The sequence below is a fragment of the Chamaea fasciata genome, unplaced genomic scaffold, assembly GCF_029207755.1.
Source record: "Chamaea fasciata isolate MVZ Bird 193981 ecotype frontalis unplaced genomic scaffold, bChaFas1.0.hap1 SCAF_5, whole genome shotgun sequence".
Lineage (NCBI taxonomy): Eukaryota > Metazoa > Chordata > Aves > Passeriformes > Sylviidae > Chamaea > Chamaea fasciata.
The window spans coordinates 25,389,755-25,404,741 of record NW_027094090.1 but is presented as its reverse complement, the minus strand read 5'-3'; the positions used below and the strand labels follow the sequence as shown (position 1 = coordinate 25,404,741).

General features: G+C 37.0%; 1 long non-coding RNA gene across 1 annotated transcript; it reads right to left on the bottom strand.

The window, feature by feature from the left end:
- Positions 1 to 5,096: 5,096 nt before the first annotated feature.
- Positions 5,097 to 6,747, bottom strand: LOC136290155 (uncharacterized). The gene is made up of 3 exons (XR_010721005.1): positions 6,657 to 6,747; positions 6,410 to 6,520; positions 5,097 to 5,202 (listed from the first exon to the last, which is right to left on the bottom strand). It is a non-coding gene; the product is annotated as an uncharacterized lncRNA (long non-coding RNA).
- Between the last annotated feature and the right edge of the window lie 8,240 nt (positions 6,748 to 14,987).

Genomic DNA, 14,987 nt, shown 5'->3' with positions numbered 1-14,987 from the left:
GTGAAGGAGGGAGTAAGACATGACATTTTGCCTCTTCCTTCCCTTGGGCATCCTTTCTACCTAAATAGGTAAAGTCAAATTTTTGACCTTTGTCATGTATTATCTGACTGAATGACTTACTCAATTCAATGTCAAAGGCATTTGGAAACTATTAATTAGTCTGGTGGCCCAGACTGAAATAGCTTAAAATTGCCTGATTTTAAAAGGTATCCTGCATCACAAAGTATTCTGGGGACTTTTAGTTATTTTTTTTCCCTTGAAAACTAATGAAAAATTCTATCCACAGACTTGAAACATATATTCAAACTCTTCTGAGTGTGATCTGAATAAAGATCATAAATGTAGATTCCTAAATCTAGATAGAGCCTGAACAGAAGCTCTGATGCTTCCCAGTAATTGCACAGAAATCTAGGTATGATCATTAAACTCCAGAGAGAACTTCTAAAAGACAGCATGTCTTGTAAAGTGGCATGAACTCCAACAAACTGCTGAACAAATAAAAATATTTTAATTGCTAAAAAATATTGTTATTTACACCAAAGTATAATCTGCTGGGCACAGAGAACAAAATCAAGAATACACATTCGCCTTATTGGGTAGTAGGTTTTGACATTTAATACAGGGTTCGGAAGGATTTTCAGTTTACTAGGACAGATGAATTTCCCTGAACTTATTGTGTTCCAAATTAATGATGGCACCTTGTTTTCCTACTTCTTATGCCCATTAGGGAAACACATAATTCATTCTAAAGATGTGCATGAAGTGAGACTTTTGTGTTTGTGATCAGCTTTTACAAAGAGGAAAGAAACGACCACTTATGTAAACAGCTACTGAAGCAGAATATATATTTAGTCCTTTCCACTTAATTTCAGCTTTGTTTATTCACTCTGTTATTCAACAGTTTTACAGATCATGAGAAAAACTATACAGCAGATTTAATATTCAGCAAGAAGGGCAATGTACATATTTTTGAGCTTAAAATTAATAATTATTTTTATAATGGTTCTCTAACTTTAAAATACATGCAGATCAGTAAGAGAAAAAACATTTCTGATGTTGGTGGAAATCTCACAGACAGCAATATAAGGTCTATTTTTCATGGTTAAATTAACATGAAACCATACTGGCAAATTTCCAGTTTTCACAAATTAAAGATATTTTACTGATAAATCCTTTGTCTTTTGGCAATTTACTGTATACACTGTGTTAATATTTTCTGATAATATTGTACAAAATTTATTTTTCTTTCATTGTGCTTCAGCTAAACGTGCATGAAGTGAAATCTTGTGAAAAGAAAACAAAGAATATATTTTTTGAAACCAAAAGAAATTCCACACATTTCACTTGGCCCTATGAGCAGAAGGTGTGAAGGAAGGGGATGAAATGCCAGAGACATCAAATACTTTAAAAACCAGCACTTGAGTGTTTAAAAAATAGACTGTCAGCTGAAATGTTTCAATGTGAGAGAGAGAGAAGAAGAGGCTCAAAGGTGTTTAAAAGGACTGCTGGAGAGGCTTGTATCAGGAGCAGTAATAGTGAGAAATTCATCTGTGCTGATGATGGGGAGGGCAGTATCAGAGACTATTGAGGCGCTGAACGTGCTGGCACTGGAGCTGCAAGTGGTGACACTGGTGGTTGTGGGAGGGGTGGAGGTGACAGCTTTGTTAGCAGCCTTGTGTCTGATGAAGAGAATGTTTCCCTCAGAGTGTATCCTTCACCTTCATGTTAAAAATAGCTTTTGGTAAGCTATTTATGGGGATTTGGGGGATTTTAGTTCTCCTTTGCCATACAGGTGGCCACTGACATAAGATTTGGCACTTCCTTTCTGAACTGCAACATTCCCCTCCCCCTCTCTACAGCAAAGCAAGTGAAAAGAATCTGGTTTCTCGAGTTTGGGGATTTGGGGATATTTTTATGTTGGATTATTTATTTATTTGTTTGTTTATTATTATTTGTAATTAATATAGCACAATATTATAACACTGTTCTCACATGTATTAATAAACATATAACATATAAGCAGAACTTTTGCTGTGGTGACAGAATTTTTTTCCAATTTATGATACTCAGCAATTCCCTTCACAGGAAAGGAACTGCAGAACCTCACGCAGCAGAACTTCTGCTCCACTTTTCTGCTGTGGCTGAAATGCAGAATGTTGAGAAAGGTTTTTTCAGTCACTGACAGGTAAGGGAGTTTCTTATATCACAAAATTTCTTTGAAAAATTCGGCAAAGTGCCATGTCTTTAGGACATTTGCCAGAGCATTATAAAAGCTAAATCCCAGAGCTATCATTTTAGGGATAAATATTTGCAAGGTATTTGCAACAGTGTCAAAGTAGAATACCATGCCATTTGTCAACAAATAGTGTTTAGCTGGGAAATTTTTCTACAGCTTTAAATGTGTTTTGAAAAAATAACCAAAGCAAAACTAGGTAGCAAACCTATAAATGTTCTTTATGCAGGCTTTCCTCACATTGTTGCCTTTCATCGCGTAAATAAATAAAAGTTTTAATATGCTTTGTTTTTTAAAACACAGATGTGAGGGCTTCCCCCTGTGGTTCTCTTTCAGACAGGCTCTGTATTTGTCTAGCAGTGCTCCAACATATACATGTGTGTGACACTGGAGTTTTGAGAGCTGCAGTGAATGGCCCCATTACAAAGGCTTGTTGGCAAACAAATGTCTGGCGATATTTATAGTAAGTAGCATTCCAGCCTTCGAATAACTAGTTGACTAGTCTTTTCAACTCCTGGCTAAATAGCAAATGTTAAGATTGCTTCCAATGGGGTACAGGTATTCATAGCAGACACACATCTTGGTCTTATTTCAGTTCTCTACAGAGTCCAAAGAGCTGTTTTTAATTCTTGTCTGAATTTATAGCCTTTCTGCTTGGACTTCAGATTGGCTCAGGACTCAAAGCCAACTGAACACAGAATTGGTAAGGCATTCTATTTTCACTAAATACTTTTTTTTTTTTCTTTAATTGCTAACACAGTCACTGAGAATTACAACTTTTGGAATTTTCTGAGGTCTTTTTAACAGAGTTTCTCTAGCCTGCACCCAAGAAGCATATCAATACACAGTATATTTATATTTTTCATAGTTTTTATTCTGCAGATTTTTTTCTCTATTTTTTTTTCTCATTGATCAATGCTGTATTTAATAGAATACAGGTTGCATTTTTTTTGTTTGTTTTTTAACCAAAATGATGTTTGAGAACATTGTGTTCACTGACATGTAAGAAGTTCAACTGAGTGCAGAGCATGTTTACCAAAATTTACAAAATTACCCAGGATTTCTGGAGTGCATAGCAGTTTTCTAAGCTGTCTTTACAAAACCAAACCAGAGAAAAAGGAGAAGAGACATTTCTCATTACGGCTACTTTTGGTAGGAGGGATATTTGAGGGAGATTTGTTTATGTCTGTTTTTTGATACCACAGGGTAGGTGCCTAAAAGAAGACAAGAAAATAAAAACTTGCTTTCTGCAACCTTTATGATTTCTATTTGCACATGAGTTTAGCTCTTGCAGTTCCCCTCCTGTTCATCTCTGAACAGGTAGCTCTCATGAAGTACCTTACTGCCTTCCATGGCAAAACTACTGACACAGCAAGTATTGCGCTGTGCCTTCTGGCTACCAAAACCTCACCCACAGCTGTTCCCTCTCTGCTCACCTCACTTGTGGTTGGTGAAATGAAAACTGTGGGAAGTTGAAGAGAACATAAACAAATAGGCAAAAAAAAGACAAGATAGAAGAAAAGAAGTAGTTTAGAAAAAATAAAGGCAGGGAAAAGATAGTTCAGGGTTTTGTCATTTTTGAATTTAATGCTTCCTGGGGATCATAAGGGTGATCATAGGTAAGAAAAAATGGAGAGGACACAGTCACTGTACCAGAAAGTTCGCTGAAAAAAAGGAAAGATAAGATTCAATTATGTGTCTTTGAGTATATTTTCTGCTTTATTATTACTGTAGCACTTGGGTCTGCACTTTTTTCATTCTTTGCTGATTGACATTTTAATCACATTCATGATGAATTTAGAGGAAATAACCAGCAACACCCAAAGCATTTGGACAATTAACAGTGAATAGCAGTATAAAGCACTTTGTCCAAACTTCCCCTACTCCTTCGAATCCCTCCTAACAGTTTTGCCTGCCTAGTTGTGCCACACCCATGCTTAATTGTTGCTGTTCGGCTGGTCCTTCAGACTGCAGAACCCAGTGTGTTGCAGTGTCCTTATTCACTCAGAAAACCTCATTACAGTTAATACCAATTTCATACAGCAAATTCAAAACATTTCTAAGCAAACTACCTAAAAATCCTCATGTAAACATTGTATAAGTTATTCATGAATAGAGCCCTAAAGTCCATATCCTCCCATTGCATGTAAAAAAAAATGGCACAGTATGTGTGTCTGGAAGGTGGGGGGAGCACAGATGGAGAAGTTTATCTCAGAAGATCTGCAGCTTTTAAGCTATTTCCAAGCTGTGACACAGGCCCTTTGGCAGAAAGGTCGGCATCATACTGTGACGGCTGGGGGTGTTGCCAACAGCTCTCACAGAAGAGGTCTTAGAAACAACAGGGCTCCTGTCTGCAGATCTTTGCCCATTTATATCTGAAGTATCAACTAAACAAAGTTTATCACAGCTGGTTTACAGTGTTTCCAGATTCTCTTCACAGTCATAGAGTTTCTGATATATTTCAAAAAGTGCTACTCCTTGGGAGAAGTATAATACCCTGGATCAGGTCTCTCAGCAGTTTCTGAGGATTTATATTTTGACCCACTTGTATTCAGAAACACAAGTCCCTACCTACCCTCTGTACAGACTTCAGGTCTGCCTTTATCTGTTCTTTCTTCAGTGTCAATTCAGTTGTGAACAGGCCTGCAGAAAACTGGAAAGTTACTGAACACAAAGGAAAAGAGGCCAATTACAAGTGACCTGAGGGGAGCAAAGTACGTGTCTGTCTGAAGGGTTATGGTGCAATGGCAGGCATGAGTCAAAGGTAATTTTGAACTAAAACTCTATCAAAAGGAAAAATTGTGCACTGTGGATATTAACCAAACAGACACACCTAACTTATTAGAGTGTGTACATATTTATTTTTATCTTATTTGATTGTAGGAGAGATGAAGCTGAGATTGTAAGATGTTCCAGGTGTAGATCTGCTCCAGAAATCTTTCCAACTGGACTCACAACTCAAGATGTGCCTGTGAAAGAAAACCTTCAAGTTTTAAATCACTATATACAGTTAATAAATTAAAAATTGTAAGAAAAAAGGCAAAAGGGAAGAAATAATAACTTCAAACAAAAACAAAAACAAATTGCACCACTTACCAAGGCATATTTCAAAGCATTATTAGTGAAAATCAAAGCATATATAAGCCAACTGTAGCCAGTCAATGATTACTGATTTTTCAGTCCCATTTAGAACATTAAAACTTCTGATATTTTCAAAAATTTTATATGTATATATATATATGTTCATAGTCCTATTTAGGACCATGTATTTTCTATTACTGTCATACCATTTTGTAGTTCTTTCTGATTTGAAGAAGAATCAAAATGTTATTCAGCCTTTGAAATCAGGTAGATTATTGGATCAGTAACTATACTACAATGACACGTAATAATTGTGATGTGACTTCCTCACAAGACTTTCCCATATTTGCAAAGCCATCTCAGGGGGCCAGGCATTTGGTACCAGGTTTCCTAACCATCTTCTTTCTCACCACCACAGTGAGGGAGGAATTTTGTAAGTTTTGGTCCCTTTGCTCAACACTCTCTTCTGATGTCAGAGGCTTGGCACTCCTAACTCCAAGGTAGCCATGATAACTTTGAAGGTCTCAGTGAATACGTGTTAGTGTTATAAAAGGTAGTTTCCCCTAGCTTCTGAAGGTCCTATTGATACTGCTGTATTCTGGTTTCTAGTTCGGAAGACACTACTGTGATTCCTTACCCCCTGGCATGACTGCATGGATAAGTGAATAAAATGTGAATCAAGATCAAAGTCTGATTTTGAAGTATTTCTATATTCACACTGGATGGCAAAAAGTCAAAATGAGCAAGGAAAATCCTGCCTCTGGATATCGCTGTGGATTTAGCCAGACCTCAGCCTGGCCTTTGTAGCATTTCTTCCAGTGCAGTATTCCCAACACAGGTCAAGCAACAGTTTGCCCTTCCCTGAACTGTGTTCTGGTGGCAGCCAGTCATTGCTGAATAGACCATGAGGCATCTGCACATCCAGATTTCTGTGGAACCAGTGGAGAGGGGAAGGGGAAAGGGGAAAGGGAGAAATTTCAAGCAGATCCATACCCAATCAATGTTGCCCTGAGCAACATCTTGCTGGAGAAAATGGAGAAGTAGACAGAAGATACTTCCTAACTCTCTAGACAAACACTTAATTTAATGATGTACCTGTTTTCTCACCATTTTTGTCAGCTCATGCAGTAACTTCACAGCTTGCTTCTAGTATTAGAAAATGTCTGTCTTGTTCTGGAGTCATTGTGCAATCTCCAAAGCAGTTTACTGGTTGTAGTGGTTTGAAAGCAAAACAAATGAGAGGCTCCAAGTCAGAGATACAATTTAATAGGAAGAAAGGAAAGAAAGTAAAATAAAATAGATGCAATAATACAAAAGACCCCTGATAGAGTCAGAATACAACCTGAGCAGAGTGATGGAAGCAGTCCAGATGAGGTGGTCTTCTTGAAGCAGTGATCCTGTAGAAAGGTCTCATAGCTCTCATCCTCTGGGAATCCAGTGGGTAAGGGCCACCTGTACTGTCCCAAACCTCAGATTATATCCAGGTGAGAATGCTTGGTTCCTCCCCCTGGGCGGAGCATCTCACAATGGGATGATGAGTCATGCAGGGGGTTCTTGATGGCCAATTGAACAGAGACAACGCCCGGAGGGAGTTATCTATGAGTCATGGGCAAGGCATTTGATGGGCCATTAACAGGAGATAATGGCCCAGAGGGAGGGGATCTGGGAAAACACTGCCCCACCTGGATTCAACAGTTCATGAAGATGGTGATAGAATACTTTGTGCACATCCTACAACCCAAGACACTGGTCTTGTTAGTCTGGACTTCCAGTATCTACCTGAAAGCAAGTGCAAACTCTTTTCTAGGTTTTTGAGCTTCTCCTTTGGAATCCAGCAGCAATGAACACTCTCAACATTCAGTAAGGCACCCTTCTGGAGAAAAACTGTCAAGGAGAACATCTGCTGTCAGGCAAAATAAAATGACCATCAACTCTAGGCAGAGCAACTACTTTCATTGAAACGATGTGACAGTCTGTGTCAACTTAGAAAACTTCCAACATACAAATCTGTAGCTTTCTGAGGTTAAGCCAGCTCTTCACCCTGCACAGCGTCTGACTGCATTGGTATTTGCAAAGTTGTTCATTCATTCCCTTTCATTGAATAGTACCATGATATGTAGCAGCATCAAGATAATTGTTTTGATTACAAGATGGTGAAAAATGTTTCACAATAATGATGATGATCAAAGGGAAGAACAAAACAAGTACTCAGTGAAGAATTTTGGCAAAAGTGCAAACTAGACTAATGCTGTGCAGCTCCAGATTCTCAGGAAGGTTTCATTGATAGATTATCATTGTAAATACCTGTTCTTCCCCTTTGAGCATCCAGGTATTAACAGATGCGAAAGAACTGATGTAGTTTTAAACTCAATTTGTATACATGAAAAGTATTTATTCTCAAAGGTACAAGGCAGACAAAGATGCCCAGAAGACTGAAGCTGTGAGATTATTTTATTACATCTCTCTCTTCCACTATTCCACTCAGAATAGATATTCATGATTAGTCTCTGAAAACTTATTTCAAGGACTGACAAACACATATTTATGTCTGGGTGCTTAATATTAGTTGAATATTTTATTTTTTTCAGCCATAAAGGTAGTTGTCTTCTCCTTTGGAAAAATGTGATAGTCGTTCCCTGATAGGTAGGAAGATGAGATATGCAGTGAACTGCTCTTTCACAGTATGAAAATCACTATTGTGTTCTTATGCTGGCCAGGCAGTGTTTTTCATGCAGACACCTTTTATACTGATCTACTATGCATCTAGACTTCTATAGCTGTATTAAGAAAACCTGCATTTAAATGCACTGTCTTCAGTGTAAAACAAATTTTTTTGTAGTCTTTATTCACACTAGCCTTTTTACGTAATTTGATATCATTTGAAATGACTAACAATGACTGATAATTGTAGGGGTAAAATGTACCCTTAAAGAAAAGAACTTTGATAGGTGAAGGGAAGAATCCTATATCCAGCTGTGTTGTCCAAATTGATATTAGTTTAATAACGTGTAAACTGTGCTAGAAAAATGTAATTGTCCTGCATTACAAGAGTGCTCCTTTAACTGCACAGTTTATTCAAACGTATAATCTAAATAATTGAATACCTATGCATACAATAGAACATTGCTTCATATGCAAACATTATTAAATAGACATTTATATCCAAACAGATGGATAAAAAAGATGCCTGAATATAATTGGTTTGCTTTTGATTATTTCACAGATACAAATTTACTTAAACAATAAGTCTAGACAAGGTAGGGTTTGTTGTCAGACAAAATTCAGTGTGAGAAAGTGAAGCTGAAGGATTTATGAGGCACTTAGGGGGACTGTTTTTTAATCTACTTCTCACCTTGCTGTTTAATAAGAGTAACATGAGAAAAGGAGCAGAGACACAGACTTACATCTGACTCGCTATTTATTTATTTATTGCTTTGAAGGGGATACAAAAAATGTTATCAGTCTTTATCATAAAGTTATGCCATATAAGTGTGCGTGTGGATTCAAACATCTACAAGACTGCACTGTAAATATTTAATAAAAGAGACTGAGATTAGAAAATAGTAATAGGCCAACCATAGTTTCAGAAGATCTTGGTACCTTGAAAAGCACTTGAAAGTCTCAGAGTCTGCAATTGGTATTAGGTGCAATGGTGGCATTACTCTGGAAACTTCACACTTGCAGAAAAGCCCTATTGAAGTCAGCACTTCTGTGTGTGAGCACATGAGAAAGTCTGTGCCACAAGTAGCATTCAAATGGTATCAGAATCTGCAGTTAGAAGTGGGCCTCTTGACATCCAACTCTGAAGACTGTATAATTTCATGGTCCACACTAAATTTTGGCCAGGTCTAATTTACTCTTTCATAGACAAAGCCTTAGGAGAAAACTCAGACCAGTCAAATAAGAGCTACATTAAGAGACTGTAGTGAAATTTCTACCCTAAAATATTTTACTGTTTCAGTTATGCTGTGTGTATGATCATACCTGTGGAATTACATACATATGTGTATCCATATGTATAATATACAGATGTGTATATTATGAAAAGATATCATACATAAACTCAACACTGTTAATAACAGACAAGGGAAAATAAAGAGCTTTTGCTTAAGACTAATCTTCTGAGACACTTTACTGCTGTCGGAAGAGGTTGACTATTAATCCCCAAATGATTGGCCGCTGTATCTAGAAGTCATCTTGAGACAGAATTCAGACTGCCTTCACTGGTGCCTAATTTACCCATTACTAATGTAATGTTTCAGATCAAGTGAGAATGGGCAATTCAGCCTACTTCGCATGTAGGGCTGTTATATTCTTGTTCCCTAAAGTGAAAGAAGGGAAGTAATGCCTATGCCTAATTTAGGCACCCATTCTATTTGAATACAGCCTTTAATCATTTACCAATAATTTGCATGTATTGCCATTGTGATCAAATGTCCGGATGATAGTCTGTTAATAATCCCTATTGTATCTCATATTGGTTATAATAAAATTAAGTCAAAAATAGGCTGTTTCGGTAAATCTTTTACAATTTGTCATTCCTTTTTTTCCCCCACCTTTATCTCCTTTCTTTTTAATTCAGAAAAGCTCTAGGTTCAGGCGTTTTTTTAAAAGAAACTCTTTCAGCAAATGGAAATAAAGCATTTCCACAGAATGCTGCCAACTTCGTAATAAGATTTAGTAGCTTTCCCGAGAGCTACTTGCAGTTCTAATAATAATTTTCTTTAAGTGTTCCGCTTTAGAAAATGTCTTCTTTGTTACTGAAGTTGCCATATGTACATATGGACTTTTTTTCTGAAAATATTCCTGGGATTTTATTACCATTAATCATTTCTGAGGGTGTATATAATTTATCTCACAAACCATCAGAATTCCCACAGGGTAAATTACTCTAGAGGTCTCTGTGCCCTCATACTGTATCAAATTGACCTGCTTCTTGTTTGCCATTTTTGTGTACTACATTGCTTATTTAACAAGAAACAGAATGATTGTGATTCTGAGAAGGTCCTTTGATAGTAGTTTTGACACTCTGCCTGAATAATGACCCTCATTATGGAGCCCATGACAGGCTCTGAAAGTACTGATTTATGAATACATCACAGATTCAGCATTAGAGCTCCCCCTATTCACTCCCGATATAGGAGTAGGTATAGATACAGTCTTCAAAAAGAGTGAAGATGAGATAATTGCATGATTATGACCATTCAAGTAATTCACTTTTTCTGATTTAACAAAGCACTGTCAGTTAATTTTGATTGTCTCACAAGTTATTAGAAGCCTTTAACAAAAAGTTTGTTAGGAAAATCTATTTCTTGTAGAGTTGCCAGCAATATCTTAAAGGACAGTAAGGCAGAAGTTACACAGTCCTTTTTTTTTTTTTTTTTTGCGAAGAAATGCTTTTCTATAGCAAACACTCATTAACTGTTGATATGATAACAGACTGTTAGAAGTAAGCTTAGCTAAGAGCTAGAAGTCTGTGTCCTAGCTAAAACAAATTACAAGACACTTTGTAAACACATTTTTGTGAGGATTCTTGTTGATTTATTGTTTCCTCCATAGCAGTTATTTAAATAAATGTGGCTAATTTAGATCGTTTGCTGCACTGTGTAATTTTGTTCTTTGTGTGATGGGGTTATATGTAAAAGCCTGAAGGAATCACATCCCCATTAATCTTTTTACAAGTGCAATAAATAAATAAAGAGACATGGTTTAATTTTGCTAGTTAGAAGATTTTAAAAGGCAGTGGTAGCAACCTGATTTCTTCCTGTTCTTGCTGCTCTCCATGTCCTTTTCTTGAAGACACAGTAAATATTCTTACTTAATGAGGTAATAGTTCTTAGTAGGAAAGTATGTACGTGGACTATTAAATCCATGTACATACATCCCTGAAGATGAGTATCTGAAGACACACCTAGGAGTGTTTTTTTCTCCCCTAAATGCTCATTATGGAATGTGTGAATGTGTTTGCTCCCATCTACCCTGGAACATGGCAGAGTTTCCTGCTCAGAGACATGGAAGCTGACCTGGTGCTGAGAGTTCCCATGCTTGCACAGGACCATCAACGTGCCAGTGGAAAGAGCTTCCACAAGGCTGAGTGAGTCTTTGCTGCCTCAGCTGTAGAGCTGGGTATCAACAATCCTGGAAGAATCAGAGAGAGGTCCACCCTGGGAAGAAGGGGTGGAAGCAGTGGAGTGTGGATGAGGCATGTGGCAGATTGGTCGGCAAAGGGAGGAGACCACTGTAACCTCAAACCCTGCCTGGAGTAACACCTGTTCATTTGCATATAGGGATGTTAAACCAGAGCTCGAGGAGAGGAAGTGACTAATATGAGTGTGCTGAATTGAAAATGCAGGCCAGACTAAGACAGCTGCACTAACATTCTGAAGTAACCCTTAAAGTGTAAAGATTCAGTGGTGGTTAATGATTGGATGCATGCAAACACACAGGCAGGTACAGGGGCTGACAGGAATCTATGCCTGAACCGGAAATAGATAAGCCTGCCTTCAGCTTTGTGTTTTCTAAAAGTGCCAAAAATTGGTTGGATCTGACAATCCACTGGAATAAACAGCAATGTAGAAGCAGTACATTATGTCATGAAACTGGGTCATCTGTGTTAACAGCAATGTCATTACCATCTGTATGTAGAATACCTTATAAGTCCTCAGTAACCTCCTACTGTTTTATTCTTTGTTCACTCTGTCATTTCTATTAATGAAAAATTCTGGAAAAGGATATTTGCTTGAAAGATTTTTTTATACTTAATAGCTTGTTAAATAAAATTCAATTATGATGCTCATCTGGGTCATTTATGACCTTTCATCATTATTTTGAAAACTGTAATCAAGAAGCTCTAAGGCTTTTTTTGTTGACTGTCCATTTCAAGGGCATCAAATTCACAATTAATTTTTGTAAACTTAGTTTGTTTTAAGACAGTGACTTAATATACTGCTACCTGGTTAGTCTTGTCAGAAATTCTAGTGATAAAATATATCAAAATTTATGTGTTCTTCAAAAGTAGGTCTGGTAAAATATTTTTTAGAAAACTTTGAATATCCTTTTCAAAGGTGGCAAAGATAATTCTTGACTTTGTTGCTTCCCTACTTGCTAAAGCTCATACCAGAGTATTGTAGTTCTATAAAAGTATTTCAGAGCATAACAAAACCTTCTAGACTTTAATAACTATACATGACTGATCTGTCCTCTCTGGCAAGGTTAACTGTTTCTCCCAAGGAGTTAAGTGGCATATAAACTATTGTTCACACCATTTGTGCTAACAGCCTAGCATGACCTCAAATACTGTAGTGGTCATACAAGGTATCCTGTACAATACATTTATCAACAAAGGTAAAAGGACCACAGGGGCAGTGCTGACTTTAAGTGTATTACGGATCTATAAGGATAAATGCCTAACCTCACTTCACAGCAAAAAGTAATTACTGAACTATTGTTTCTATAGTGTTAATATTTTTTCATGGTTCTTAAGAAATATAAGCTATTTAGTTCTTAGGTTGACATCTGTACTGCATTATATTTTACACAATGCATCGAGACTAAAGGGCAGAGCAATCATATAACTGAGATCATTGTACTTTTACAAGAAATCATCAACAAGAATAAAGCATGGAAAAGGGAACACATTGAATTCAGTAGTTATTTTTTAATAGATTTAAATGATCTAATTAACAATAGCCTGAACAGCAAACTTTTAGGTTTTTATTTTAAAATTGTGTGCCCCATTTACAGTGTGTATAATCTTACATATTTATTCACATTTAATTTTTTTCCATCCATTAGCTCTTGGATGCAATAGACTCCTGGTCCTTGAACTCCCACCCACTTCATAAGTAAATGCCCTACCTGAAAATAAGGTAAAATCCACTCAAGTAAGGAATCACCACCCTTGTACTTTTTAAGATAATTGAATTCAGGACAAGAAGAAAAAAAAAAAATGAAAATTCTCCATTTGGAAATAATGTTCTGGAAAAAGTTCTGGAAGCTTGCCTAGGGAAACCCCTCATATAGGCATTTATGATTTGCAGGATGTTTGAAAGAATTATTCTTATAGTCTTGAATAATGAATAATTATCAGAACAATCACTGTCACCTGGCAGAGATATTTACAAAGGTCATAGTCCCATGTTCCTTACTTTAGGAAAATGTCCACAAAGCAGATTAAAATTATAATAAAAAATTTAAAAGGAAGATAACTAATAGGAGCTGGAGTCAAATTATTCTCTTTTAAGTTTGTGGGAAATCAAAGCAAATATTAATACATGAACTTGTTAGACCGAGTCCCAAGGATGGCTACAAAGATGCTCAGAGGGCTGGAGCACCTCTCCTATGAAGAGAGGCCGAGAGAATCGGTGTTCAGTCAGGAGAAGAGAAGGCTCCATGGAGACCTTAGAGCAGCATTCCAGCACCTAAAGGGGTCTCCAAGAGAGGTGGAGAGCGACTTTTTACAAGGGCACGTAATGACAGCACAAGGTGGAATGCTTTAAAGGGCAGATTAGTTATTGGGAAGAAGTTCCTTACTGTGAAGGTAGTGAAGCTCCAGGACAGGTTGCCCAGGGAAGGTGTGGCTGCCCCATCCCTGGCAGTGTGCAGTGTTCAGGGCCAGGCTGGATGGGGCTCAGAGCAACCTGGTCTAGGGGAAGGTGTCCCTGTCTCTGACAGGGGGTTGGAACTAGCTGATCTTTAAGATCCTTTCCAATCCAAACCATTCTATGAATAAAATTAGTTCTGTTAATAATGGGTAAGAAAAATAGTCAAGGTTTTTGGTGATCCAATTTCCAGGAAGGGTTAATACTACATGTTCCAGAGAGACGAATATTCGAGAAGCTCCTAACAGACAGTGTTAAGATGAATAAACATGAACCCCCAAAGGGAATTTTCTGTCTCAACAGCAGTCGGTTTGTGCACTGAAAGTCATACATGGATTTTTCTGCTCTTTGCAGTGTTTTATCCATTGCAATCTTACTGTGGTGTTTTCTGTAATTCACATAAGTAATCTGATCCTGCACATCTCTAAAAATACCTCAGGATTTCTATGGATCACTTTTTGAAAACTGAAATTTTATTTATTGCTTTTAATTATATAACTTGTTAATTTCACAAAGTTTCTCTCTTACTACTATTATATCACATATAAATAGGCATTCTGATATGTTCTGGCTTACATACAGACATCTATAGCTATCTATATCTATATCTATATCATCTATATCTATCTTTATCTATATCTATATCTATATCTATATCTATATCTATATCTATATCTATATCTATATTCATCTACAGATACACACTGCTTTTATCCCAGGTACCCATTTCCCTTCTTAACAGTGTTAGACAGGTCTTGTCTCTCTCTCTCTGCATACAGAATCCCCTCTATCTTCTCCCAGGACTTGGCATCATGTGTCAACTGTCCCCTCCTGGGAATGGATACAGTGGGAGAATATCTACTCTTCCTGAAAAAAAGGAAAAAAAAAATACTGCTACATATTTCATGTTTCATATTTCATGTTTTTTCATGCCAATAAGAACATTTTGCTTTTTACCACATGTATATCATAGCATTGACACCTTCCCTCAAGGTGAGGTGTCCTTTTGCTGCACTTATGGCTATATCAAACATTTCAAATTATTGCCAGTTTTTCCCACTTAAGTAGGAACC